The following is a 26,692-nucleotide window of genomic DNA, read 5'->3' on the forward strand; positions in this document are numbered from 1 at the left end:
ACCAAGCACACGCAGTTAAAATTCAACCACATCAAGGCAGAAACCAAACACTACCCACAGTAGGCAAGGAGAGCCTCTGAAGATGACTGGCCTGAAGGATAGAGCAGACAAAATACAGCAGCAGTGTGCATGCAGCACACACCAGACATACTCTGTGAAGTGCCAAGCCCTCACACTACATGAACTCTTCATAGGGCCATTGCTTTCAGGATCAAGAGACATAACAGGCTTTTCTCACACAGAGAAGAGGGAAGAGACATTGACAGAGGAATTTATCCCAAAAGAAAGAAAAAGATAAGGCCAAACCCAAAAGATCTAAGTGAAACAGATATAAGTAAAATGCCTGATGGGGGATTTAGAAGAATAATCATAAAGATACACACGGATAATCATAAAGATACACACGGAACTTGAGAAAAGTATACAAATAATCAGTGAGACACTTACCACAGAGACCAAAGAGTTAAAAAAATTAATCAGAAATGAAGAGCGCAATGAATGAGATTAAAAACAAGCTTGATGCAATGAACAGCAGGATGGAAGAAACAGAGGAATGAATTAGTGACCTAGAAGACAAAGTATGGAAAATAATGAAGTTGAACAAAAGAGAGGAAGAATTATGCAACATGAGAATAGACTTAGGGAACTCAATGACTCTGTTAAACATACTAACATTTCTATTATAGGAATCCCAGAAGAAGCACAGAGAGAAAAGGGGGCAGAAAATTTATTTGAAGAAATAATAGCTGAAAACTTCCCTAATCTGGGAAAGGAAACAGACATCTGGATCCAGGAGGCACAGAGACCTCCCATCAAAATCAACAAAAGCAGGCGAACATAAAGACATATTGTAACTAAATTTGAAAAATATAGTGATGAAAAAAAATCTTAAGAGCAGCAAAACGAAAAAAGTTCTTAACATACATGGGAAAACCCATAAGAATAGCCAGGGATATCTCAACAGAAATGTGGTGAGCCAGAAGGGAGTGTAATGATATATTCAAAGTGCTGAATGGGAAAAATCTGCAGCCAAGAATACTCTATCCAGGAAGGCTATCATTCAGAATAAGAGGGAGAAAGAATTTCCCAGACAAAAACTGGATAGCACCATGCAAAAGAATGAAACTGGACCACTTTATTCCACCATACAAAAAATAAATAAATAAATGGATGAAAAACCTAAATATGAGACAAAAAACCCATTAAAATACTAGAGGAAAACACAGGCAGTAACCTCTTTGACATCGACCATAACAACTTCTTACTAGATATGTCTCTTGAGGCAAGGGAAAGAAAACCATAAATACACTATTGAGACTTCATCAAAATGAGAAGCTTCTGAACAGTGAAGGAAACAACCAACAAAACTAAAAGGCAACTTATGCAATGGGAGAAGATATTTGCAAATAACATCTGATAAAGGGTTGGTATCCAACATATATAAAGAACTTAAGAAACTCAACACCCAAAACACAAGTAATCCAGTAAAAAAGTGGCCCAGAACAACATGAATAGACATTTTTGCAAAGAAGACAAACAGATGGCCAACAGACATATGAAAACATGCTCAACATCACTGATCATCCGGGAAATACAAATAAAAACTACAATGAGATATCACCTAACACCCGTCAGAATGGCTAAAACTAATAATGCAGGGAACAGGTTTTGGCCATAATGCAGAGAAAGGGGAACCCTCTTACAGTATTGGTGGGAAAGTAAACTGGTGCAGCCACTCTGCAAAATAGTATGGAAGTTCCTCAAAAAGTCAAAATTAGAACTACTCTATGATCCAGCAATTGCAGTACTAGGTATTTACCCACAGAATACAAAAATACAGATTCAGTGGGGTACATGCACATGATGTTTATAACACCATTATCAACAATAGCCAAATTATGGAAAGAGTCCAAATGTCCATTCACTGATGAATGGATAAAGAAGAAGTTATATATATATATATATATATATATATATATATATATATATAATATATATATATACACACACACATACATATATCTATCTTATATATATATAACATATATTTAATGGAATATTAATCATAATAAAGAATGAAATCTTGCCATTTGCAATAATGTGGATGGAGCTAGAGCATACTGTGAAATGAGAAATAACTCAGCCAGAGAAAAACAAATACCAATGACTTCACTCATATGTGGAATTTAAAAAACAAAGAAATGATCATAGGAGAAAAAGAGAGGCAAACCAAAAAAAACAGACGCTTAACTATAGAGAACAAATCAATTGTTTCCAGAGGGCAGGTGGGTGGGAGGATGGGTTAAACTTGTGATGGGGATTAAGGAGTGAACTTGTGATAAACACTGGGTGTTGTATGTAAGTATAGAATCACTGAATTGTACACCTGAAACTAATATTATGCTGTATATTAAGTAACTTGAATTTAAATTTAAAAAAAAAAAAAGAAGCCTTTGGGAATAGCTGCATGCTTAACACATGGAAAACATACTGTATAAACTTTCTGTCAAGTAACATCAACTGTCATTAAGATATAAGTGTATGTAAAGTTATGTGTAGGAAGATACGAGAATAGCTGTATGCTTAGCTCATTGGAACTACCATACGTGTAATACATTCTTCAACTAATGTCTTCTTTGAATAAGATATAGGTGTTTGTAAATGTATGTGTAGAAGCATATGGGAATATCCACATGTTTAACACTCTGAAACCACACTATATATAATCCCTCTTTCAGGTACCATCTTCTTTCATTAAAAGTTTCTACCCATACCTGTAGAGGCATATGGGAATAGTCATATGCTTAACTCATTGACACTACACTATGTATAAATCATCGCTCAAGTAGCAACTTCCTTATTGATATATATGTGTTTATAAATGTATGTGTAGAAGCATGGGGGGAATACGCCTATTCTTACCTGAATGAAACTAAACGGTGTATAATGCATGTTTCAAGTAACACCTTCTTTCATTAAGATATAAAGTATTTATAAACATGTTAGAAGCATATGGGAAAAGCCCTGTCCTTACCTCACAGAAACTATACTGTGTATAATCCCTTGTTCAAATAACATCTTTCATTAATATATGTGTGTTTGTAAATGGCTTCATAGGAGCATAAGGGAAGAGCATTGTGCTTAAACACATTGAAACTACACTGTGTTTAAACTGTCATTCAAGTATCATCTTCTTTCATTGATATAAACCACTAACAACTTAAGCCTAACACTAACCCTAACCCCTAATTCTTAACCCTAAATCTAAACCTCTGGAGAGTTCTCTAAACTGCAAGATACCAGGCATATACCCTAACCCAGACCATAAAACATAACTCTACATTTGAGAAGAAGAAGAAGGAGGAGGAGGAGAAGAAGAGGAGGAGGACGAGGAGGAGAGGAGGAGGAGGAGGAAGAAGAGGAGGAGGGAAGAGAAAGGAGGAGGAGAAGGAGAAGAAAAAAGAAGTGATACACACACACACACACACACAATGGAATATTGGTCAGCTATTAAAAAAAAATGAAATCTTGCCATTACCAACAACCTGGATGGAGCTAGAGAGACATATGCTAACCAAAATTAGACATGCACAGAAAGACAAATAACATGTGATTTGGAATCTAAGAAACGGCTGAGCAAAGGGGAAAAAGGAAAGAAAGAAAGGCAACATGAGAAACATCATCAACTATAGAGAACAAACTAATTGTTACCAAAGTGGAGGTGGGTAGGGGCATGGGTTAAATAGGTGATAAGGATTAAGGTGTGCACTTGTTCTAATGAGCATCTGGTATTGTATGGAAGCACTGAATCACTATTTTTTACCCTGAAACAAATGTTACATATATGGTAACTAACTGTAATTTAAATAAAAACTTAAAAAAAAAAGAGTTTCCCAGAAAAATAACAAAAACAGTTCGGGACTACTAAACCAGATGTGCAGGAAATATTGAAGGGGACTCACTGAGTGCAAAGGAGAGGCCAAAAGTGACAAAGACAAGAGAGGATCAGAGAAAATCTCCTGAAACAAGGACAAAACAAGTAACAAAATGGCACTAAATACATACTTATCAATAATTACTTTGAATGTAAATGGATTAAATGCTCCAATCAAAAGACATAAAGTGTCAGAATGGATAAAAAAAAAAGATCCATCTATTTGCTGCCTAGAAGAAACTCATTTTAGACCTAAAGACACCTGCAGACTGAAAATGAGGGGACAGAGAAATTTTATTACTCAAATGGCTGTTAAAAGAAAGCCAGAGTGTCAATACTTACATTAGACAAACTAGATTTAAAACAAAGACTTTAACAAGACACAAATAAGGGCAATGTATAATCATAAAGATGACAATCCAGCAAGAAGATATAACAATTGTAAAAATATTTATGCACCCAACATGGGAGCAACCAAATATATAAAATAATTAATAACAAATATAAAAGGACTAATTGATAATAATACAACAATAGTAGGGGACTTTATTTTTTTAAGATTTTATTTATTTGACACAGAGAGAGCAAGCACAAGCAGGGGGAGCAGCAGAGGGAGAGGGAGAAGCAGGCTTTCCACTGGGCAGGAAGCCAGATACGGGGCTCAATCCTAGGATGCCAGGAACATGACCTGAGCCGAAAGCAGATGCTTAACCAACTGAGCCACCCAGGCGCCCAAGTAAGGGACTTGAACACCCAACTTACATCAATGAACAGAGGAACTAAACAGAAAATCAACAAAGAAACAATGACTTTTAATGACACACTGTACCAGGTGGATTTACCAGATATATTCAGAAGATTCCATCCTAAAATAGCAGAGGACACATTCTTTTCAAGTGCACTTGGAACATTCTCTAGAATAGATCATATATCAGGTGACAAAAAAGACCTCAACAAATATGAAAAGATTTAAAACGTACCATACAACTTTTCTGATGACAACGCTATGAAACTAGAAGTCAACCATAAGAAAAAAATATGGAGATTAAACAATATGCTACTAAACAATGAGTGAATCAACCAGAAAATCAAAGAAGAAATTTAAAAATACATAGAAACAAATGAAAATGAAAACAATGGTCCAAAACCTTTGAGATGCAGCAAAAGCAGTTGTAAGGGGGAAATATATAGTGATATAGGTCTATCTCAAGAAGCAAGAAAATCTCAAATAAACAACTCAACCTAAAGAAGCTAGGAAAAGAAAAACAAAGCCAAAGCCAGCAGAAGGAAGGAAATAAAGATTAGAGCAGATATAAATGATAAAAACTAAAAAATAAAATAAAATAATAAAACAGATCAATGAAACAAAGAGCTGGTTCTTTGAAAAATTAATGAAATTGATAAACCTCTAGCCAGACCCATCAAAAAGAGAAAGGACCAAATAAAAAAGAGGAGAAATAACAACCAACACCACAGAAATACAAACCATTATAAGAGAATATTATGAAAAACAATAAGCCCCAAAATCGGACAACCTGGAAGAAATGGATAAGATCTTAAGGTCATACAAACCACCAAAACTGAAAATTAAGAAATGACAACTTGAACAGAGCAATAACCAGGATAAAAGTTGAATCAGTAATCAAAAAACTGCCAACAAACAAAACTCCAAGACAAGATGGCTACACAAGCAACTTCTACAAGACATTTAAGAAGAGTTAATACCTATTCTTCTCAAACTATTCCAAAAAATAGAAAAGGATGGAAAACTTCCAAATTCATTCTATGAGGCCTGCATTACCTTGTTACCAAAACCAGATAAAGACACCAATAAACAAACAAACTAACTAACTAAAGGAAGTACAGGCCAATATACATGATGAACACAGATGAAAAATTCTCAATAAAATACTAGCAAACCGCACCCAACATTACATTAAAAAATTCATTCACCACAATCAAGTGGGATTTATTCCTGGCTTAAAATGGTGGCTCATATTCACAAAACAATCAACATGATACACCACATTAATAAAAGAAAAGATAAGATCTATATGATTATTTCAATAGGTGAAGAAAAACCGTTTAACAAAGTACAACATCCATTCATGATAAAAGCCCTCAACAAAGTAGGGTTACAGGGAGCATACCTCAACATAATAAAGACCATATACAAAATACCCACAGCTAATATCCTAAATGGGGAAAAACTGAGAGGTTTTCCTCTGCTGTCAGGAAGAAGATATGAATGTCCACTAACACCACTGTTATTTAACATAATACTGTAAGTCCTAGCCACAGGAATCAGACAATGAAAAAACTAAAAAGCATCCAGATCAGCAAGGAGGAAATAAAACTTTAATTATTTGCAGATAAATGTGATACTCTATATAGAAAATGTGAAAGTCTCCACCAAAAAAATAGCTGTTAGAACTGATAAAGGAATTGGGCAAAGTCACAGGATTAAAAAAATCAATGTAGAGAAACTGTTGCATTTCTATACACCAATAATGAAGCAACAGAAAATTAACAAAACAATCCATTTACAATTGCACCAAAACCAATAAAATACATAAGAATAAATGTAACCAAGGAGTTGAAAGACCTGTACTGTGAAAACTATAAACACTCATGAAAGAAATTAAAGATGACAAAAAGAAATGAAAAGATATTCCATGGTCATGGATTAGAAGAATAAATATTTTTTTAAAGATTTTATTTATTTGAGAGAGAAAGAAAGAGACAGAGAGAGCATGAGAGCAGGAGGGTCAGAGGGAGAGGCAGACTCCCCGCTGAGTGGGGAGTCTGATGTGGGACTCGATCCTAGGACTCCAGGATCATGACCTGAGCTGAAGGCAGTCTCTTAACCAACTGAGCCACCCAGGCGCCCGGAAGAAATATTGTTAAAATGTCTATACTACCCGAGGAAATCTAAACATTTAAGGTAATTCATTATCAAAATACCAACAGCATTTTTCACAGAGTTAGAATAAACATTCCTAAAATTTGTATGGAACCACACAAGACACTGAATGGCCATAGTAACCTTGAAAAAAAAAAAAAGGTGGAGGCACCACAATTGTGTACTTCAAGTAATATTACAAAGCATTAGTAATCAAAACATTACAGTACTGGCACAAAAATAGACATGTAGATCAATGAAACAGAATAGAAAAATCAGAATGAAAAGGAAAGAGAAAGAAAGAAAGAGAGAGAGAGAGAGAGAAAGAAAGAAAAGAAAGAGGAAAGGAAGGAAGGAAGAAAAAGAAAGAAAGAAAGAAAGAAAAGAAAGAAAGAAAGAAAGAAAGAAAGAAAGAAAGAAAGAAAGAAAGAAAGAAAGAAAGAAAGAAAGAAAAAGAAAGAAAGAAAGAAAAAGAAAGAAAGAAAGAAAGAAAGAAAAAGAAAGAAAGAAAGAAAGAAAAAGAAAGAAAGAAAAGAAAGAAAGAAAGAAAGAAAGAAAGAAAGAAAGAAAGAAAGAAAGAGAAAAAAAGAAAAGGAAAAACAAGAAATGAACACACAACTATATGGTCAATTAATCTTCAACACAGCAGGAAAGAATATCAATGGGAAAAAAATGTCTTTTCAACAAATGGTGTTGGGAAAAGTGGACAATATGGAAAAGAATAAAAGTGGATCACTTTCTTACACCACAAAAAATAAATTAAAAATGGATTAAAGACCTAAATGTGAAGCCTGAAACCATAAAAATCCTAGAGGAGAGCACAGAGAGTAACTTCTTTGACATTAGCCAATGGAACTTCTTTCTAGATATGTCTCCTAACACAAGGAAACAAAAGCAAAAATAAACTGTCAGGACTACATAAAAATCAAAAGCTTCTGCACAATGAAGGAAACAATCAACAAAACAGAAGGCAACCTGTGGAATGGGAGAAGATATTTGCAAATGACATATTTGATAAAGGGTTAGTATCCAATATATATAAAGAACTTATAAAACTAATCATCCAAACAATGAATAATCCAATTAAAAACTGGGCAGAAGACATGAATAGACTTTTTTCCAAAGAAGACATACAGATGACCACCAGACACATGAAAACATGCTCAACATCACTCATCACCTTACTCCTGTCAAAATGGCTAAAATCAACAACACAGAAAACAACAGGTGTTAGCAAGGATGTGGAGAAAAAGGAACACTCATGCACTGTTGATGGGAATGCAAACTGGTGCAGCCACTCTGGAAAAACCGAATGTTTTCCAGAAAAATCGCAGTATGGAGGTTCCTCAAAAATTAAAAATAGAACTACCCTATGGCTAAGCAATAACACTACAAAAATACTAATTCAAACGAATACGTGCACCATGATGTTTATAGCAGCATTATTTACAATAGCCATATTATGGACAGAGCCCAAGTGTCCACTGGCTGATGAACGGATAAAGAAGATATAGTATATATATACAATGGAATATTACTCAGCTTTAAAATAGAATGAAATCTTGCCATTTGCTGTGATGTGGATGGAGCTACAGGTTATTAAGCAAAGTCAGAGAAAGACATACCATATGATTTCACTCATATGGAATTTAAGAAACAAAACAAATGAACATAGGGAAAAAAGAGGGAGGCAAATGAAGAAACACATTCTCTTTTATAAAAGATTTTATTTATTTGACAGAGAGAGAAAGAGAGTACACAAGCAGGAGGAGCTGCAGGCAGAGGGAGAAGCAGGCTCCCTGCTGAGCAGAGAGCCCGACACAGGGATCGATCCTAGGACCCTGGCCTGAGCTGAAGGTAGACGCTTAACTGACTGAGCCGCTCAGGCACCCCAAAGGAATGCACTCTTGACTGTAGAGAACGAACTGATTGTTACCAGCCCACTGGGGGGAGATGGGTTAAATAGGTGATGGAGATTAAGGAGTGCACTTGTGATAAGCACCAGGTGTTGTATGGAAGTGCTGAATCACTATATTGTATACCTGGGACTAACATTACACTGTATGTTAACTAAGTCAAATTTAAATAAAAACTTTAATAAATAAAAGTGTATATATTTAATATATGCAATTTATTAATTTGATATATGTACACATTGTGAAATATTCACCACAATCAAGCTATTAACATATTCCCTACTTCATAGTTATTTTTTAGTAAGGGGAACACCTCTAAGTTCTACCCTCTTAGGAAACTTCAAGTATACAGTACAACATTTTTAAATAGAGTCAAATTGTTTTATATTAGATCTCCAAGACTTAGGTACCCTGCAAAACATACTTTGTACCCATTATCAAAAACTCACCAGCCCCTAGTAATCACAATTATTTTTAATATATATTTTATTTTATTTTAAATTACAATATGATTAGTATTGAGTGTTATATTAGTTTCAGGTGCACAATATAATGATTCAACAATAACATAGATCACACAGGTCTAATCACAACAAGGGCACTCCTTAACTCCCATTACACCTTTTACTCACCCAACCCCACCTCCCCTCTGGTAACATCAGTTTGTTCTTTATAATTAAGAGTCTTGTTTTTTGGTTTGCCTCTCTCTCTTTTTCCCCCCTTTACTCATTTGTTTCTTAAATTCCACATATGAATGAAATCATTTGGTATCTGTCTTTCTCTGACAGACTTATTTTGCTTAGCATAATACACTCTAGCTCCTTCCATGTCATTGCAAATGGAAAGATTTCATTTATTTTTATGACTGAGTTATACATATATATTTTATTACTGATTCATTTTCTTTCCTGGTTATTAGGCTCCTGTTTCAGTTTTGGTAGTTTGTGTTTCTAGAAATTTATCCATCTCGTTCAGGTTGTCCAAATTGTTGGCATGTAGTTTTTCATAATATTCTATTATAATGGCTTGTATTTCTGTGATATAGATTGTTATTTCTCTTCTCTATTTTGTGATTTTATTTATCTGCATCCTTTTCCTTTTCTTTTTAATAGCTATGGTTAAGGGTTTATCAATTTCATTATTTTTCTCAAAGACCCGCCTCTTTGTTTTATCTCTTCCAATGTTTTTTTTTTGTTTGTTTCTATATCATTTATTATTTCTGCTCTAATCTTTATTATTTTGTTCCTTCTACTGCCTTTAAGTTTTGTTGTTCTTTTTCTGGCTTTTTTAGGTATGGGGTTAGGATGTTGGAGATTTTTTTCTTCTTGAGATAGGCATGTATTGCTATATATGTCCCTCTTGGACCACTTTTGCTACATCCCCAATTTTTGGAGTACTGTGTTTTCATTTTTATTTGTTTCCCTATATTTTTTAAATTTCTTTTATTTTCTGGTTGACCCATTCATTCTTTAGTAGAATGTTGTGTAACCTCCTCATATATTTGGTCTTTCCAGATTTTTTTAAGATTTTATTTGCTAATTTGAGAGAGTTGGGGGAGGGCCAGAGGAAGAGGGAGAAGCAGACTCCTTGCTGAGCAGGGATCCCAACACGGGGACTGATCCAGGGACCCTGGGATCATGACTTGAGCCAAAGGCAAACTCTTAACTGACTGAGATACCCAGACACCACATGGTCTTTCCAGATTTTTTTATGATTTACCTTTAGTTTCATACAGTTGTGGTTGGAAAAGGTCCATGGTATGATTTCAGTCTTTTTGTATTTGTTGAGGCCTGTTGTATGACCTAATGTGTAATCTATTCTGCAGAATGTTCCCTGTGTGCTTGAAAAGAATGTGTATTCTGTTTTAGAAAGAAATGTTCTGAACATATCTGTTCAGACCACCTGGCCCAGTGTGTCATTCAAACCCATTGATTCCTCATTGATTTTCTGTTTATTTGATATGCCCATTGATATAAGAGGGGTGTTAAGGACGATTATTCCATTATTGTCAATTAGTTCTTTTATATTTGTCATTAACTGTTTTATATATTGGGTGCTCCCATATTGGGTATATACATATTTCCACTTTTATATCTCCCTATTTGATTTACTCTATTTGATTGTATTTATTGTCTTATTTGTCTCTTGTTACAGGCTTTGTTTTAAATCTAATTTGTCTGATATAAGTGTTGCTACTCTGGCTTTCTTTTGACCCTCATTTGTAAGAAAAATGTTTCTGTCTCCTCACTTTGAATCTGCAGGTGGCCTTAGGCCTAAAATGAGTATCTTGTAAGCAACATATAAATGGGTCTTATTCTTTTTATTCATTCTGACATCCTATGCCTTTGATTGGAACATTTATTCCATTGACATTCAAAGTAATTAGTGATAGATATGTATTTAGTGCTATTCTATTACTTCCTTTGACATCGTTTCTGAATATTTTCTCTGATTCTTTCTTTTTTTTAATTTTATAATGTAATGTTAATCACCATACATTACATCATTAGTTTTTGATGTAATGTTCCATGATTCATTGTTTGTGTATAACACCCAGTGCTCCATTCAATATGTGCCCTCTTTAATACCCATCACCAGGCTAACACATTGCCCCACACCCCTCCCCTCTTAAACCCTCAGTTTGTTTCTAAGAGTCCACAGTCTCTCATGGTTCGTCTCCCCCTCCAATATCCCCCCTTTCATTATTCCATTCCTACTATCTTCTCTCTCTTTTTATAAACAAATAATATATTATTTCTTTCAGAAGTACAAGTCTGTGATTCACCAGTCTTACAAAATTCACAGCGCTCACCATAGCACATACCCTCCCCAATGTCTATCACCCACCCACCCTATCCCTTCCACACCCCACCACTATATCAACGCTGTTTGTTTCCTGAGATTAAGAATTCCTCATATCAGTGAGATCATATGATACATGTCTTTCTCTGAGTGACTTATTTCAGGTGGCATAATACCCTCTAATTCCATCCACGTCATTGCAAATGGCAAGATTTCCGGGTTTCTTTTTTGATGGCTACATAATATTCCATTGTATATATATATATCACATCTTCTTTATCAATTCATCTGTTGATGGACATCTTGGATCTTTCCATAGTTTGGCTATTGTGGACATTGCTGGTATAAACATTGGGGTGCATGTGCCCCTTCGGATCCCTACATTTGTATCTTTGGGATAAATACCCAATAGTGCAATTGCTGGGTCATATGGTAGCTCTAATTGCAACTTTTTGAGGAACCTCCATACTGTTTTCCAGAGTGGCTGCACCAGCTTGCATTCCCACCAACAGTGTAGGAGGGTTCCCCTTTCTCCACATCCTTGCCAACATCTACCGTTTCCTGACTTGTTCATTTTAGTCATTCTGACTGGTGTGAGGTGGTATCTCATTGAGCTTTTGATTTGGATTTCCCTGATGCCAAGTGATGTTGAGCACCTTTTCATGTGTCTGTTAGCCATTTGGATGTCTTCTTTGCAGAAATGTCTGTTCATGTCTTCTGCCCATTTCTTGATTGGATTATTTGTTCTCTGGCTATTGAGTTTGATAAGTTCTTAATAGATTTTGGATATTAGCCCTTTATCTGATATGTCATTTGCAAATATCTTCTCCCATTCTCTCGGTTGTCTTTAGGTTTTCTTGACTGTTTCCTTTGCTGTGCAAAAGCTTTTTATCTTGATGAAGTCCCAATAGTTCATTTTTGCCCTTGCTTCCCTTGCCTTTTGCGATGTTTCTAGGAAGAATTTGCTGTGGCTGCGGTCGAAGAGGATGCTGCCTGTGTTCTCCTTTAGGATTTTGATGGACTCCTGTCTCACATTTAGGTCTTTCATCCGTTTTGAGTCTATTTTTGTGCATGGTGTAGGGAAATGGTCCAGTTTCATTCTTCTGCATGTGGCTTTCCAATTCTCCCAACACCATTTGTTGAAGAGACTGTCTTTTGCCATTGGACATTCTTCTCTGCTTTGTTGAAGATTAGTTGACCATAGAGTTGAGGGTCCATTTCTGGGCTCTCTATTCTGTTCCATTGATCTATGTGTCTGTTTTTCTGACAGTACCATACTGTCTTGATGATGACAGCTTTGTAATAGAGTTTGAAGTCCAGAATTGTGCACCACCAGCTTTGTTTTTCTTATTCAACATTCTGCTGTTCAGGGTCTTTTCTGGTTCCATATAAATTTTAGGATTATTTGTTCCATTTCTTTGAAAACAGTTAATGGTATTTTGATAAGGATTGATTTAAATATGTAGATTGCTCTAGGTAGCATTGACATTTTCACAATATTTGTTCTTCCATTCCATGATCATGGAACATTTTTCCATTTCTTTGTGTCGTCCTCAATTTCTTTCATGAGTATTTTATACTTTTCTGACTACAGATTCTTTGCCTCTTTGATTAGATTTTTTCCTAGGTATGTTATGGTTTTGGGTGCAATTGTAAATGGGATCGACTCCTTAATTTCTGTTTCTTCTGTCTTGCTGTTGGTGTATATAAATGCAACTAATTTATGCATTGATTTTTATATCCTGACACTTTACTGAATTCCTGTATGAGTTCTAGCAGTTTTGGGGTGGAGTCTTGGCTTTTCTACATAAGGTATCAAATCATCTACAAAGAGTGGGAGTTTCACTTCTTCTTTCCTGATTCGGATGCTTTTTACTTCTTTTTGTTCTCTGATTGCTGTGGCTAGGACTTTTAGTACTATGTTGAATAGCCACGGTGATAGTTGATATCCTTGCCATGTTCCTGACCTTAGGGGAAAACTCTCAGTTTTTCCCCATTGAGAATGATATTTGCTGTAGGTTTTTCATAGATGGCTTTTATGATATTGACATATGTATTCTCTATCCCTACACTCTGAAGAGTTTTAATCAAGAAACTATTCTGTACTTTGTCAACTGCTTTTTTGGCATCTATTGAGAGGATCATATGGTTCTTGTTTTTTCCTTTATTAATGTATTGTAACACATTGATTGATTTGCCGATGTTGAACCAACCTTGCAGCCAAGGAATAAATCCCACTTGGTGGTGGTGAATAATAATTTTCATGTACAGTTGGATCCTATTGGCTAGTATTTGGTGAGAATTGTTGCATCCATGCTCATCAGGGATATTGGTCTGTAACTTCTCCTTTTTTGATGGGGTCTTTGTCTGATTTGGGGATCAAGGTAATGCTAGCCTCATAAAATGAGTTTGGAAGTTTTCCTTCCATTTCTATTTTTTTGAGCAGTTTCAGAAGAATAGGTATTAATTCTTCTTTAAATGTTTGGTAGAATTACCCTGGGAAGCCATCTGTCCCTGGGCTTTTGTTTGTTGGGAGATTTTTGATGGCTGCTTTAATTACCTTAGTGGTTATAGGTCTGTTCAGGTTTTCTATTTGTTCCTGGTTCAGTTTTGGTAGTTGATACATCTCTAGGAATGCTTCCATTTCTTCCAAATTATCTAATTTGCTGGCATATAGTTGATCATAATATATTCTTATAATTGCTTGTATATCTTTGATGTTGGTTGTGAATTCTCCTCTTTCCTTCATGATTTTGATTATTTGGGTCATTTCTCTTTCCTTTCCTTTTTTTTTAAATTTTCTTACGTTAGTCACCATACAATACATCATTAGTTTTTTTATTGTTATGTTAATCACCATACATTACATCATTAGTTTTTGGTGTAGTGTTTCATGATTCATTGTTTGTGCATAACACCCAGTGCTCCACGCAGAACGTGCCCTATTTAATACCCATACCAGGCTAAAACATCCCCCTACCCCCCTCCCCTCTAGAACCCTCGGTTTGTTTTTCAGAGTCCATTGTCTTTCATGGTAAGTCTCCCCCTCCAATTTACTCCCCTTCATTCCTCCCCTCCTGCTATCTTCTTCTTCTTTTTATCTTAACATATATTGCATTATTTGTTTCAGAGGTACAAATCTGTGATTCAACAGTCTTGCACAATTCACAGCACTCACCATAGCACATACCCTCCCCAATGCCTATCACCCAGCCACACCATCCCTCCTACCCTCCCACCACTCCAGCAACCCTCAGATTGTTTCCTGAGATTAAGAATTCCTCATATCAGTGAAATCATATGATACATATCTTTCTCTGACTGACTTATTTCACTCAGCATAACACCCTCCAGTTCCATCCACGTCGTTGCAAATGGCAAGATTTCATTCTTTTGATGGCTGCATAATATTCCATTGTGTATATATACCACTTCTTCTCTATCCATTCATCTGTCGATGGACATCTTGGCTCTTTCCACAGTTTGGCTCTTGTGAACACTGCTGCTATAAACATTGGGGTGCACATACCCCTTCGGATCCCTACACTTGCATCTTTGTGGTAAATTGTAGTGCAATTGCTGGATCGTATGGCAGCTCTATTTTCAACTGTTTGAGGAACCTCCATAATGTTTAACAGAGTGGTTGCACCAGCTTGCATTCCCACCAAAAGTATAGGAGGGTTCCCCTTTCTCCGCATCCCCGCCAACATCTGTCGTTTCCTGACTTGTTAATTTTAGCCATTCTGACTGGTGTGAGGTGGTATCTCATTGAGGTTTTGATTTGGATTCCCCTGATGCCGAGCGATGTTGAGCACTTTTTCATGTGCCTGTTGGCCATTTGGATGTCTTCTTTGGAAAAATGTCTGTTCATGTCTTCTGCCCATTTCTTGATTGGATTATTTGTTCTTTGGGTGTTGAGTTTGATAAGTTCTTTATAGATTTTGGATATTAGCCCTTTATCTGATATGTCATTTACAAATATTTTCTCCAATTCTGTCGGTTGTTTTTTGTTATTCTTGACTGTTTCTTTTGCTCTGCAAAAGATTTTACCTTGACGAAGTCCCAATAGTTCATTTTTGCCCTTGCTTCCCTTGCCTTTGGAGATCTTTCTAGGAAGAAGTTGCTGCGGCTGAGGTTGAAGAGGTTGCTACCTGTGTTCTCCTTTAGGATTTTGATGGACTCCTGTCTCACGTTTAGGTCTTTCAACCATTTGGAATCTATTTTTGTGTGTGGTGTAAGGAAATGGTCCAGTTTCATTCTTCTGCATATGGCTTTCCAATTTTCCCAACACCATTTGTTGAAGAGACTGTCTTTCTTCCATTGGAAATTCTTTCCTACTTTGTCAAAGATTAGTTGACCATAGAGTTGAGGGTACATTCTGGGCTCTCTATTCTGTTCCATGAACTATGTGTCTGTTTTTGTACCAGTACCATACTGTCTTGATGATGACAGCTTTGTAATAGAGCTGGAATTCCGGAATTGTGATACCACCAGCTTTCTTTTCTTTTTCAACATTCCTCTGGCTATTCGGGGTCTCTTCTGGTTCCATACACATTTTAGGATTATTTGTTCCATTTCTTTGAAAAAAGTGGATGGTATTTTGATGGGGATTTCATTGAATGTGTAGATTGCTCTGGGTAGCATTGACATCTTCACAATGTTTGTTCTTCCAATCCATGAGCATGGAACGTTTTTCCATTTCTTTGTGTCTTCCTCAATTTCTTTCATGAGTATTTTATAGTTTTCTGAGTACAGATCCTTTGCCTCTTTGGTTAAATTTATTCCTAGGTATCTTATGGTTTTGGGTGCAATTGTAAATGGGATCGACTCCTTAATTTTTCTCTCTTCTGTCTTGTTGTTGGTGTATAGGAATGCCACTGATTTCTGTGCATTGATTTTATATCCTGCCACTTCACTGAATTCCTGTATGAGTTGTATCAGTTTTCAGGTGGAGTCTTTTGGGTTTTCCACATAAAGAATCATATCATCTGCAAAGAGTGAGAGTTTGACTTCCTCTCTGCCGATTTGGATGCCTTTGATTTCTTTTTGTTCTCTGATTGCTGTGGCTAGTACTTCTAATAATATGTTGAATCGCAGTGGTGATAGTGGACATCCCTGCCGTGTTCCTGACCTTAGGGGATAAGCTCTCAGCTTTTCCCCATTGAGAATGATATTCACTGTAGGTTTTTCATAGATGGCTTTTATGATGTTGAGATATGTACCCTCTATCTCTATACTCTGAAGAGCTTTGATCAAGAAAGGATGCTGTCCTTTGTCAAATCCTTTTTCTGCATCTATTGAAAGGATCATATGATTCCTGTTCTTTCTTTTGTTAATGTATTGTATCACGTTGATTGATTTGCGGATGTTGAACCAGCCTTGCAGCCCAGGGATAAATCCCACTTCGTCATGGTGAATAATCCTTTTAATCTACTGTTGGATCCTATTGGCTAGTATTTTGGTGAGAATTTTTGCATCCATGTTCATCAAGGATATTGGTCTATAATTCTCCTTTTTGATGGGGTCTTTGTCTGGTTTGGAGATCAAGGTAATGGTGGCCTCATAAAATGAGTTTGGAAGTTTTCCTTCCATTTCTATTTTTTGGAACAGTTTCAGGAAAATAGGTATTAATTCTTCTTGAAATGTTTGGTAGAATTCCCCTGGGAAGCCATCTGGCCCTGGGCTTTTGTTTGTTGGGAGATTTTTGATGGCTGCTTCAATTTCCTTAGGGGTTATAGGTCTGTTCAGGTTTTCTATTTCTTCCTGGTTCAATTTTGGTAGTTGATACATCTCTAGGAATGCATCCATTTCTTCCAGGTTATCTAATTTGCTGGCATAGAGTTGCTCATAATATGTTCTTATAATTGTTTGTATTTCTATGATGTTGGTTGTGATCTCTCCTCTTTCATTCATGATTTTGTTGATTTGGTTCATTTCTCTTTTCTTTTTGATAAGTCTGGTCAGGGGTTTATCAATTTTTTTAATTCTTTCAAATAACCAGCTCCTAGTTTCGTTGATCTGTTCTACTGTTCTTTTGGTTTCTAGTTCATTGACTTCTGTTCTGATCTTTATTATTTCGCTTCTCCTGCTGGGTTTAGGCTTTATTTGCTGTTCTTTCTCCAGCTCCTTTAGGTGTAGGGTTAGGTTGTGTATTTGAGACCTTTCTTGTTTCTTGAGAAAGGCTTGTATTGCTAAATACCTTCCTCTTAGGACTCCCTTTGCTGTATCCCAAAGATTTTGAACCATTATGTTTTCATTTTCATTGGTTTCCATGAATTTTTTTAATTCTTCTTTAATTTCCTGGTTGACCCAATCATTCTTTAGTAGGATGCTTTTTAGCCTCCATGTATTTGAGTTCTTTCCAACTGTCCTCTTATGATTGAGTTCTAGTTTCAAAGCATTGTGGTCTCAAAATATGCAGGGAATAATCCTAATCTTTCGGTACCGATTGAGACCTGGTTTGTGACATAGGATGTGATCTATTCTGGAGAATGTTCCATGTGCACTAGAGAAGAATGTGCATTCTATTGCTTTGGGATGGAATGTTCTGAATATATCTGTGAAGTCCATTTGGTCCAGTGTGTCATTTAAAGTCTTTATTTCTTTGTTGATTTTTTGCTTAGATGATCTGTCCATTTCAATCAGGGGGTGTTAAAGACCCCACTATTATTGTATTGTTGTCAATGTGTTTCTTTGCTTTTGTTATTAATTGCCTTATATAATTGGCTGCTCCCATGTTAGGGGCATAGATTTTTACAACTGTTAGATCTTCTTGTTGGATAGACCCTTTAAGTAGGATATAGTGTCCATCCTCATCTCTTAATACAGTCTTTGTTTTAAAATCTAATTTGTCTGATATAAGGATTGCCACCCCAGCTTTCTTTTGGTGTCCATTAACATGGTAAATGATTTTCCACCCCCTCACTTTCAATCTGGGGGTGCCTTTGGGTAAAATGTGTCTCTTGCAGAGAGCATATCGATGGGTCTTGTTTTTTTATGCAATCTGATAGCCTGTGTCTTTTGATTGGGGCATTTAGCCCATTTACATTCAGGGTAACTATTGAAAGATATGAATTTAGTGCCATTTTATTGCCTGTAAGGTGACTGTTACTGTATATTTTCTGTGTTCCTTTCTGGTCTATGCTGCTTTTAGGCTCTCTATTTGCTTAGAGGACCCCTTTCAATATTTCTTGGAGGGCTGGATGCGTGTTTGCAAGTTCCTTTAGTTTTTGTTTGTCCTGGAAGCTTTTTATTTCTCCTTCTATTTTCAGTGACAGCCTAGCTGGATATAGTATTCTTGGCTGCATATTTTTCTCATTTAGTGCTCTGAATATATCATGCCAGTCCTTTCTGGACTGCCAGGTCTCTGTGGATAGGTCCGTTGCCAGTCTAATGTTTCTACCATTATAGGTTACATATCTCTTATCCCGAGCTTCTTTCAAGATTTTCTCTTTGTCTCTGAGACTCGTAAGTTTTACTATTAGATGTCGGGGTGTTGACCCACTTTTATTGATTTTGAGAGGGGTTCTCTGTGACTCCTGGATATTGATGCCTGTTTCCTTCCCCACATTAGGGAAGTTCTCTTCTATAATTTGCTCCAATATACCTTCTGCCCCTCTCTCTCTTTCTTCTTCTTCTGGGATCCCAATTATTCTAATGTGGTTTTGTCTTATCGTATCACTTATCTCTCAAATTCTGCCCTCGTGATCCAGTAGTTTTTTATCTCTCTTTTTCTCAGCTTCTTTATTTTCCATAATTTGTTCTTCTGTATCACTAATTCTCTCTTCTGCCTCATATATCCTAGCAGTTAGTGCCCCCATTTTTTATTGCACCTCATTAATAGTCTTTTGATTTCGATTTGGTTAGATTTTTGTTCTTTTATTTCTCCAGAAGGGTGTCTCTAATAACTTCCATGCTTTTTTCAAGCCCAGCTACTATCTTTAAAATCATGATTCTGCACTCAAGGTCTGACATCGTACTAATGTCCGTATTGAGTAGGTCCCTGGCAGACGGTACTACCTCTTGTTCTTTTTGCTGAGGTGATTTTTTTCATATTGTCATTTTATCCAGAGGAGAATAGATGAATGAGAGAACAAAATGCTAACAGGTTAACAACGTCCCCAACAAATATCTCTAAACAAACCAGAAAAGACCTGGAACCAGGGGGAAAGAAAGGGAAAGAAAGAGAAAAAAAAAGAAAAAGAAAGAGATAAAAGCATACAAAAACAGAACAAAACAAAAAAAACAGAATATGATCAAATATGATCAGGTTAGTGCATAGATCAGTGCCACACACTAGATTTTGGGTGTATTTTGGTCTGTTAGAGGAAAGTGCCTCCTAAAATTTTAAAGAAAGAAAGACTTATATAGGTACAAAATAAGGGTTGATACAATGAAGTGATGGAAGATGACTGTAAAGATGAAAATTATAAAAGATTTTATAAAAGGAATTGATAAGAAGTTGTTTGAAAAAAGAAAGAAGAAGATTAAAAAAAAGGGAGAGAATGTGATCAGGCAGGAGACTAGAACAAATCCATACACTAGTGATTAAGGTATATTTTGATCTGTTAGAAGAAAATTTATCTCAAAATTTTAAAGAGAGAACAACTTATATAATATATATATATGCCAAAATAAGGGTAACTACTATGAAGGGATAGAATATGACTCTAAAAACGAAAAATAAATTTTTTCTTTTACAAAAGTGATTGATAAGATGTTGGTTTAAAAAGGGAAAAAGAAAAATTCAAAAAAAAACAATTAAAAAAATTAACTTTGAAAAACTAATGAATCATGGTAAAAAAGCCATGAATTCTATGTGCAGTATTCCCCTAGCGCTGGAATTCTCCCGTTCTCCTTGATCAGTAAACTTGGTCTTGGCTGGCTGTTCATGCTGATCTTCTCGGGGAGGGGCTTGTTGCCGTGGTACCTAAATGTCTTTGCCGGAGGAGGAATTGACCCGCCCTTGTTGGTCGGGACTAAGCAATCTGCTGGGGTTTGCTTTCAGGAGCTTTTGTTCCCTGCAACCTCTCCGTACAGCTTTGGAGGATGAGAGTGAAAATGGTGGCCTCCCAATATCCGTCGGGAGAAGCCAAGAACTCGGGGCCCCGCTCCTCAGTGCACCCCCATAGAAATCAGTCAGTCACTCCCGGCTCCCCGGTCTCCAGCCGCACTCCGTGCTCACCTGACCTGTGACCGAGTATTTCTATCTCTGGCACCCGACCCCCTGTGGAGTCTCCAAACCCAGCAGATCCCTGCGGTGCGCTCCCGCGCCACTCCTCCCGGGGGAGGAAGGGGAGTCTCCCCAGCTCTGCTGCTTGTTGGGTCCCTGCTCGAGGAGCAGTAGCTCGACTGGGCCGCCAGTTTATGGCAACCCCGAGATGAGAGCCCGCGCCTCAGCTCTGTCTCTACAGCTGGCTTCCCCGCTGTGACACCTGGGAGCTCTGCCGCACTCAGGCTCACCTGGACTTTCTGTGACCCCAAGGGTCCTGAGACCACACTGTGCCAGGAGGGTTCCACCCCCAGCTTAGCTACTGGAGCCACATCCCTCAGCGGAGCTGACCTCTAAAAGCTCCAATTTTGTGCTCTGCGGCTCTATCACTTGCCAGAAGCGGCCGACAGAAGCCCCCTCCCCCGTCGTCTATCCTCCCAAATATTGCCTCGGGTTCAGTTCTCCGCACGTACTACCTTACAGTAAGTGGTCTCTTCTCTATTCAGAGAGTTGCTACTTTCTTCTTCGATCCTGGTTGAGTTCGTAGGTGTTCAGAATGGTTTGATCCCCTTTCAGCTGAATTCCTGAGACCAAACGAAATCCAGGTCTCCTACTACTCTGCCATCTTGCTCCGCCTCCAAATTGTATGCAAACTTTAATCAGTCTCACCCACCTGTAGCCTGACAACACTGCACATCATTAGTTTTTGATGTGATGATCCACGATCCATTGTTTTCATAAAAAAACCACTGCTCCATGCAGTACATGCCCTCCTTAATACCCATCACTGGGCTAACCCAACCCCCAAACCCCTTCCCTCTAAAACCCTGTTTGTTTCTCAGAGTCCATAGTCTCTCATGGTTCATCTCTCCCTCCAATTCCCCCCTGCCATATTTCCCTTCCTTCTCCTAATGTCCTCCCTGCTATTCCTAATGTTCCACAGATAAGTGAAACCATATGATAATTGACTTTTTCTGCTTGACTTATTTCACTTAGCATAATCTCCTCCAGTCCCATCCATGTTGATGTAAAAATTGGGTATTCATCCTTTCTAATGGCTGAGTAATATTCCATTGTAGACATGGACCACATCTTTATCCGTTCATCTGTTGAAGGGCATCTCGGCTCTTTCCACAGTTTGACTATTGCGGACATTGCTGCTATGAACATTGGGGTGCATATGGACCTTCTTTTCACTACATCTGTGTCTTTGGGGTAAATACCCAGGAGTGCAATTGCTAGGTCATATAGTAGCTCTATTTTTAAATTTTGAGGCACTTCCACACTGTTTTCCAAAGTGACTGTACCAATTTGCATTCCCACCAACAGTGTAAGAGGGTTCCCCTTTCTCCACAAACTGTCCATTTGTTGTTTCTATCCCTGTCCGGTTTTGCCATTCTAACTGGTGTAAGGTGGTATCTCAATGGGGTTTTGATTTGAATTTCCCTGATGGCTAATGATGATGAACATTTTTTCATGTGTCTCTTAGCCATTTGTATGTCTTCTTCAGAGAAGTGTCTTTTCATATCTTCTGCCCACTTTTTGACTTGATTATTTGTTTTTTGGGTGTTGAGTTTGTGAAGTTCTTTATAGATCTTGGGTACCAGCCCTTTATCTGTAGTGTCATTTGCAAATATTTTCTCCCATTCTGTGGGTTGCCTCTTTCTTTTGTTGACTGTTTCCTTTGCTGTGCAGAAGTTCTTTATCTTGATGAAGTCCCAAAAGTTCATTTTTGCTTTTGTTTCACTAGCTTTTGGAGATGTATCTTGAAAGAAGTTGCTGTGGTCAATGTCAAAGAGGTTACTGCCTGTGTTTTCCTCTAGGATTTTGATGGATTCCTGTCTCATATTGACGTCTTTCATCCACCTTGAGTTTATCTTTGTGAATGGTGTTAGAGAATTGTCGAGTCTCATTCTTCTGCATGTAGCTGTCCAATTTTCCCAGCACCATTTACTGAAGAGACTCTCTTTTTTCCATTGCGTGTTTTTTCCTGCTCTGTCGAAGATTATTTGACCATAGAGTTGAGGGTCCATATGTGGCTTCTCTATTCTGTTCCACCGGCCTATATGTCTGTTTTTGTACCAGTACTATGCTGTCTTGGTGATCACAGCTTTGTAATATAGCTTGAAATCGGGCAACGTGATGCCCCCAGCTTTGTATTTCTTTTTCAACATTTCATTGGCGATTTGGGGTCTTTTCTGATTCCATACAAATTTTAGGACTGTTTGTTCCAACACTTTGAAAAATGTCATTGGAATTTTGATCGGGATGGCAGTGAAGGTATAGATTGCTCTGGGTAGCATACACATTTTAACAATGTTTATTCTTCCGGTCCATGAGCATGGAATATTTTTCCATCTTTTTGTGTCTTCTTCAATTTCTTTCATGAGTGTTCTGTAGTTCCTAGAGTATAGATCCTTTACCTCTTTGGTTAGGTTTATTCTGAGGTATCTTATGGTTTTTGGTGCTATTGTAAATGGAATCGTTTCTCTAATTTCTCTTTCTACAGTTGTGTTGTTAGTGTATAAGAGAGCAACTGATTTCTGTGCATTGATTGTGTATCCTGCCACATTACTGAATTGCTGTGTGAGTTGTAGTAATTTGGGGGTGGAGTCTTTTGGGTTTTCCACATAAAGTATTATGTCCTCTGAGGAAAGAGAGTGTTTGACTTCTTTTCTGCCAATTTGAATACCTTTTATTTCTTTTTGTTGTCTGATTACTGTTGCTAGGACTTCTAGTACTATGTTGAACAATAGTGGCGAGAGTGGGCGTCCTTGACGTGTTCCTGATCTTAAGGGAAAGTTCTCAGTTTTTCCCCATTGAGGATGATATTCACTGTGGCTTTTTCATAGATGGATTTTATGGACTTGAGGAATGTTCCCTCTATCCCTATACTCTGAAGAGTTTTAATCAGGAAAGGATGCTGTATTTTGTCAAATGCTTTTTCTGCATCAATTGAGATGACCATATGTTTCTTCTCCCTCCTCTTATTAATGTGTTCTATTACATGGTTTGATTTGGGAATGTTGAACCACGCTTGCATCCTGGGGATAAATCCCACATGGTCGTGGTGGATGATCCTTTTAATGTATTGTTGGATCCTGTTAGCTAGGATTTTGTGTAGGATTTTGGAATCCGTATTCATCAGGGATATCAGTCGAAATTCTCCTTTTTGATGGGGTCTTTGCTAGTTTGAGGATTTAAGGTAATGCTGGCCTCATAGAATGAGTTTGGAAGTTTTCCTTCTGTTTCTATTTTTTGAAACAGCTTCAGTAGAATAGATATTATTTCTTCTTTGAATGTTTGGTAGAATTCCCCAGGGAATCCAACAGGCCCTGTGATCTTTTTTGGGGGGGAGGTTTTTGATCACTGCTTCAATCTCATTACTGTTTATTGCCCTATTCACGTTGTCAATTTCTACCTGTTTCAGTCTTGGCAGCTTAGAGGTTTCCAGGAAGGCCTCCACTTCATTCAGATTGCTCAGTTTCTTGGCATATAGTTGTTGATAATAATTTCTAATATTTGTTTCTATTTCCTTGGTGTTAGTTGTTATCTCTCCCCATTCATTCATCATTTTATTAATTTGGATCCTTTCTCTTTTCTTTTGGATAAGTCTGGCCAGTGGTTTATATATCTTATTAATTCTTTCAAAGAACCAGCTTCTAGTTTCGTTGATCTGATCTACTGTGTTTCTGGTTTTTATTTCATTGTTTGCTGCTCTAATTTTAATTATTTCTCTTCTAATGCATGGCTTAGGCATCATTTGTTGCTTTTTCTCTAGGTCTTTAAGGTATACGGTTAGGTGGTGAATTCAGGATTTTTCTATTTATGTGAGTGAGTTCCATTTCTCTTTTCTTTTTGATAAGTCTGGACAGGGTTACATCAATCTTATTAATTCTTTCAAAAAACCAGCTGCTAGTTTTGTTGATCTGTTCTACTATTATTTTGGTTTCTATTTCATTGATTTCTGCTCTGATCCTTATTATTTCTCTTCTCCTGCTGGGTTTAGGCTTTATTTGCTGTTCTTTCTCCAACTCCTTTAGGTGTGGGGTGAAGTTGTGTGTTTGAGACCTTTCTTGATTCTTGAGAAAAGCTTATATTGCTATATACTTTCCTCTTAGGACTGTCTTTGCTGTATCCCAAAGGTTTTGAACAGTTGTGTTTTCATTTTCATTCGTTTCCATGAATTTTTTTAATTCTTCTTTAATTTCCTGGTTGACCCATTCATTCTTTCTTAGGATACTCATTAGCCTCCATGTATTTGAGTACTTTCTGACTTTCCTTCTGTGATTGAGTTCTAGTTTCAAAGCATTGTGATCTGAAAATATACAAAGAATGATCCCAATCTTTTGGTACCTGTTGAGACCTGATTTGTGACCTAGGATGTGATCTATTCTGGAGAATGTTATATGGGCACTAGAGAAGAATGTGTATTCTGTTGCTTTGGGTTGGAATGTTCTGAATATATCTGTGAAGTCCATTTAGTCCAGTGTGTCATTTAAAGTCTTTATTTCCTTGTTGATCTTTTGCTTATATGATCTCTCGATTTCAGTCAGGGGGGTGTTAAAGTCCACTGCTATTATTGTATTGTTGTCAATGTGTTTCTTTGATTTTGTTATTAATTGCCTTATATAATTGGCTGCTCCCATTTTAGGGTCATAGATATTTACAATTGTTAGATCTTCTTGTTGGATAGACCCTTTAAGTAGGATATAGTGTCCTTCCTCATCTCTGATTATAGTCTTTGGTTTAAAATCTAATTGGTCTGATATAAGGATTGCTACCCCAGCTTTCTTTTGATGTCCATTCGCATGGTAAATTGTTTTCCACCCCCTCACTTTCAATCTGCAGGTGTCTTTGGGTCTAAAATGAGTCTCTTGCAGGCAGCGTATTGACAGGTCTTGTTTTTTTATCCAATCTGATAGCCTGCGTCTTTTGATTGGGGCATTTAGCTCATTTACACTCAGGGTAACTATTGAAAGATATGAATTTAGTGCCATTGTATTGCCTGTAAGGTGACTGTTACTGTATATTGTCTGTGTTCCTTTCTGGTCTATGTTACTTTTAGGCTCTCTCTTTGCCTAGAGGACCCCTTTCAATATTTCTTGTAGGGTTGGTTTCGTCTTTGCAAATTCTTTTACTTTTTGTTTGTCCTGGAAGCTTTTTATCTCTCATTCTATTTTCAGTGACAGCCTAGCTGGATATAATATTCTTGGCTGCATATTTTTCTCATTACTGCTCTAAATATATCATGCCACTCCTTTCTGACCTGGCACGTCTCTGTGGATAGGTCTGTTGCCAATCTAATGTTTCTACCATTGTAGGTTACAGACCTCTTGTCCCTCGCTGCTTTCAGGATTTTCTCTTTGGCGCTGAGACTCGTAAGTTTTACTATTAGGTATCAGGGTGTTGACCTATTTTTATTGATTTTGAGGGGGGTTCTCTGTGCCTCCTGGATTTTGATGCCTGTTTCTTTCCCCAAATTAAGGAAGTTCTGTGCTATAATTTGCTCCAATATACCTTCTGCCCCCTCTCTTTTTCTTCTTCTTCTGGGATCCCAATTATTCTACTATTGTTTTGTCTTATGGTATTGCTTATCTCTCGAATTCTGTCCTCGTGATCCAGTAGTTCCTTATCTCTCTTTTTCATAGCTTCTTTATTCTCCATCATTTGGTCTTCTATATCACTAATTCTCTCTTCTGCCTCATTTATCCTATCAATTAGAACCTCCATTTTTTAATTGCACCTCATTAATAGCCTTTTTTATTTCAACTTGTTTAGATTTTAGTTCTTTTATTTCTCCAGAAAGGGTTTCTCTAGTATCTTCCATGCTTTTTTCAAGCCCAGCTAGTATCTTTATAATCATCATTCCGAACTCTAGTTCGGACATCTTACTAATGTACGTATTTATTAAGTCCCTAGCAGTC

The 26,692-nt window shown here is 37.1% G+C and overlaps 1 protein-coding gene across 1 annotated transcript in view; it reads left to right on the forward strand.

The window, feature by feature from the left end:
- KLF8 (KLF transcription factor 8) overlaps positions 1-26,692 on the forward strand; it is a 139,467-nt gene that overhangs the window by 101,425 nt on the left and 11,350 nt on the right.

The sequence above is a fragment of the Callorhinus ursinus genome, unplaced genomic scaffold, assembly GCF_003265705.2.
Source record: "Callorhinus ursinus isolate GAN/ISIS: 27379988/994484 unplaced genomic scaffold, GSC_fseal_2.0 scaffold104, whole genome shotgun sequence".
Lineage (NCBI taxonomy): Eukaryota > Metazoa > Chordata > Mammalia > Carnivora > Otariidae > Callorhinus > Callorhinus ursinus.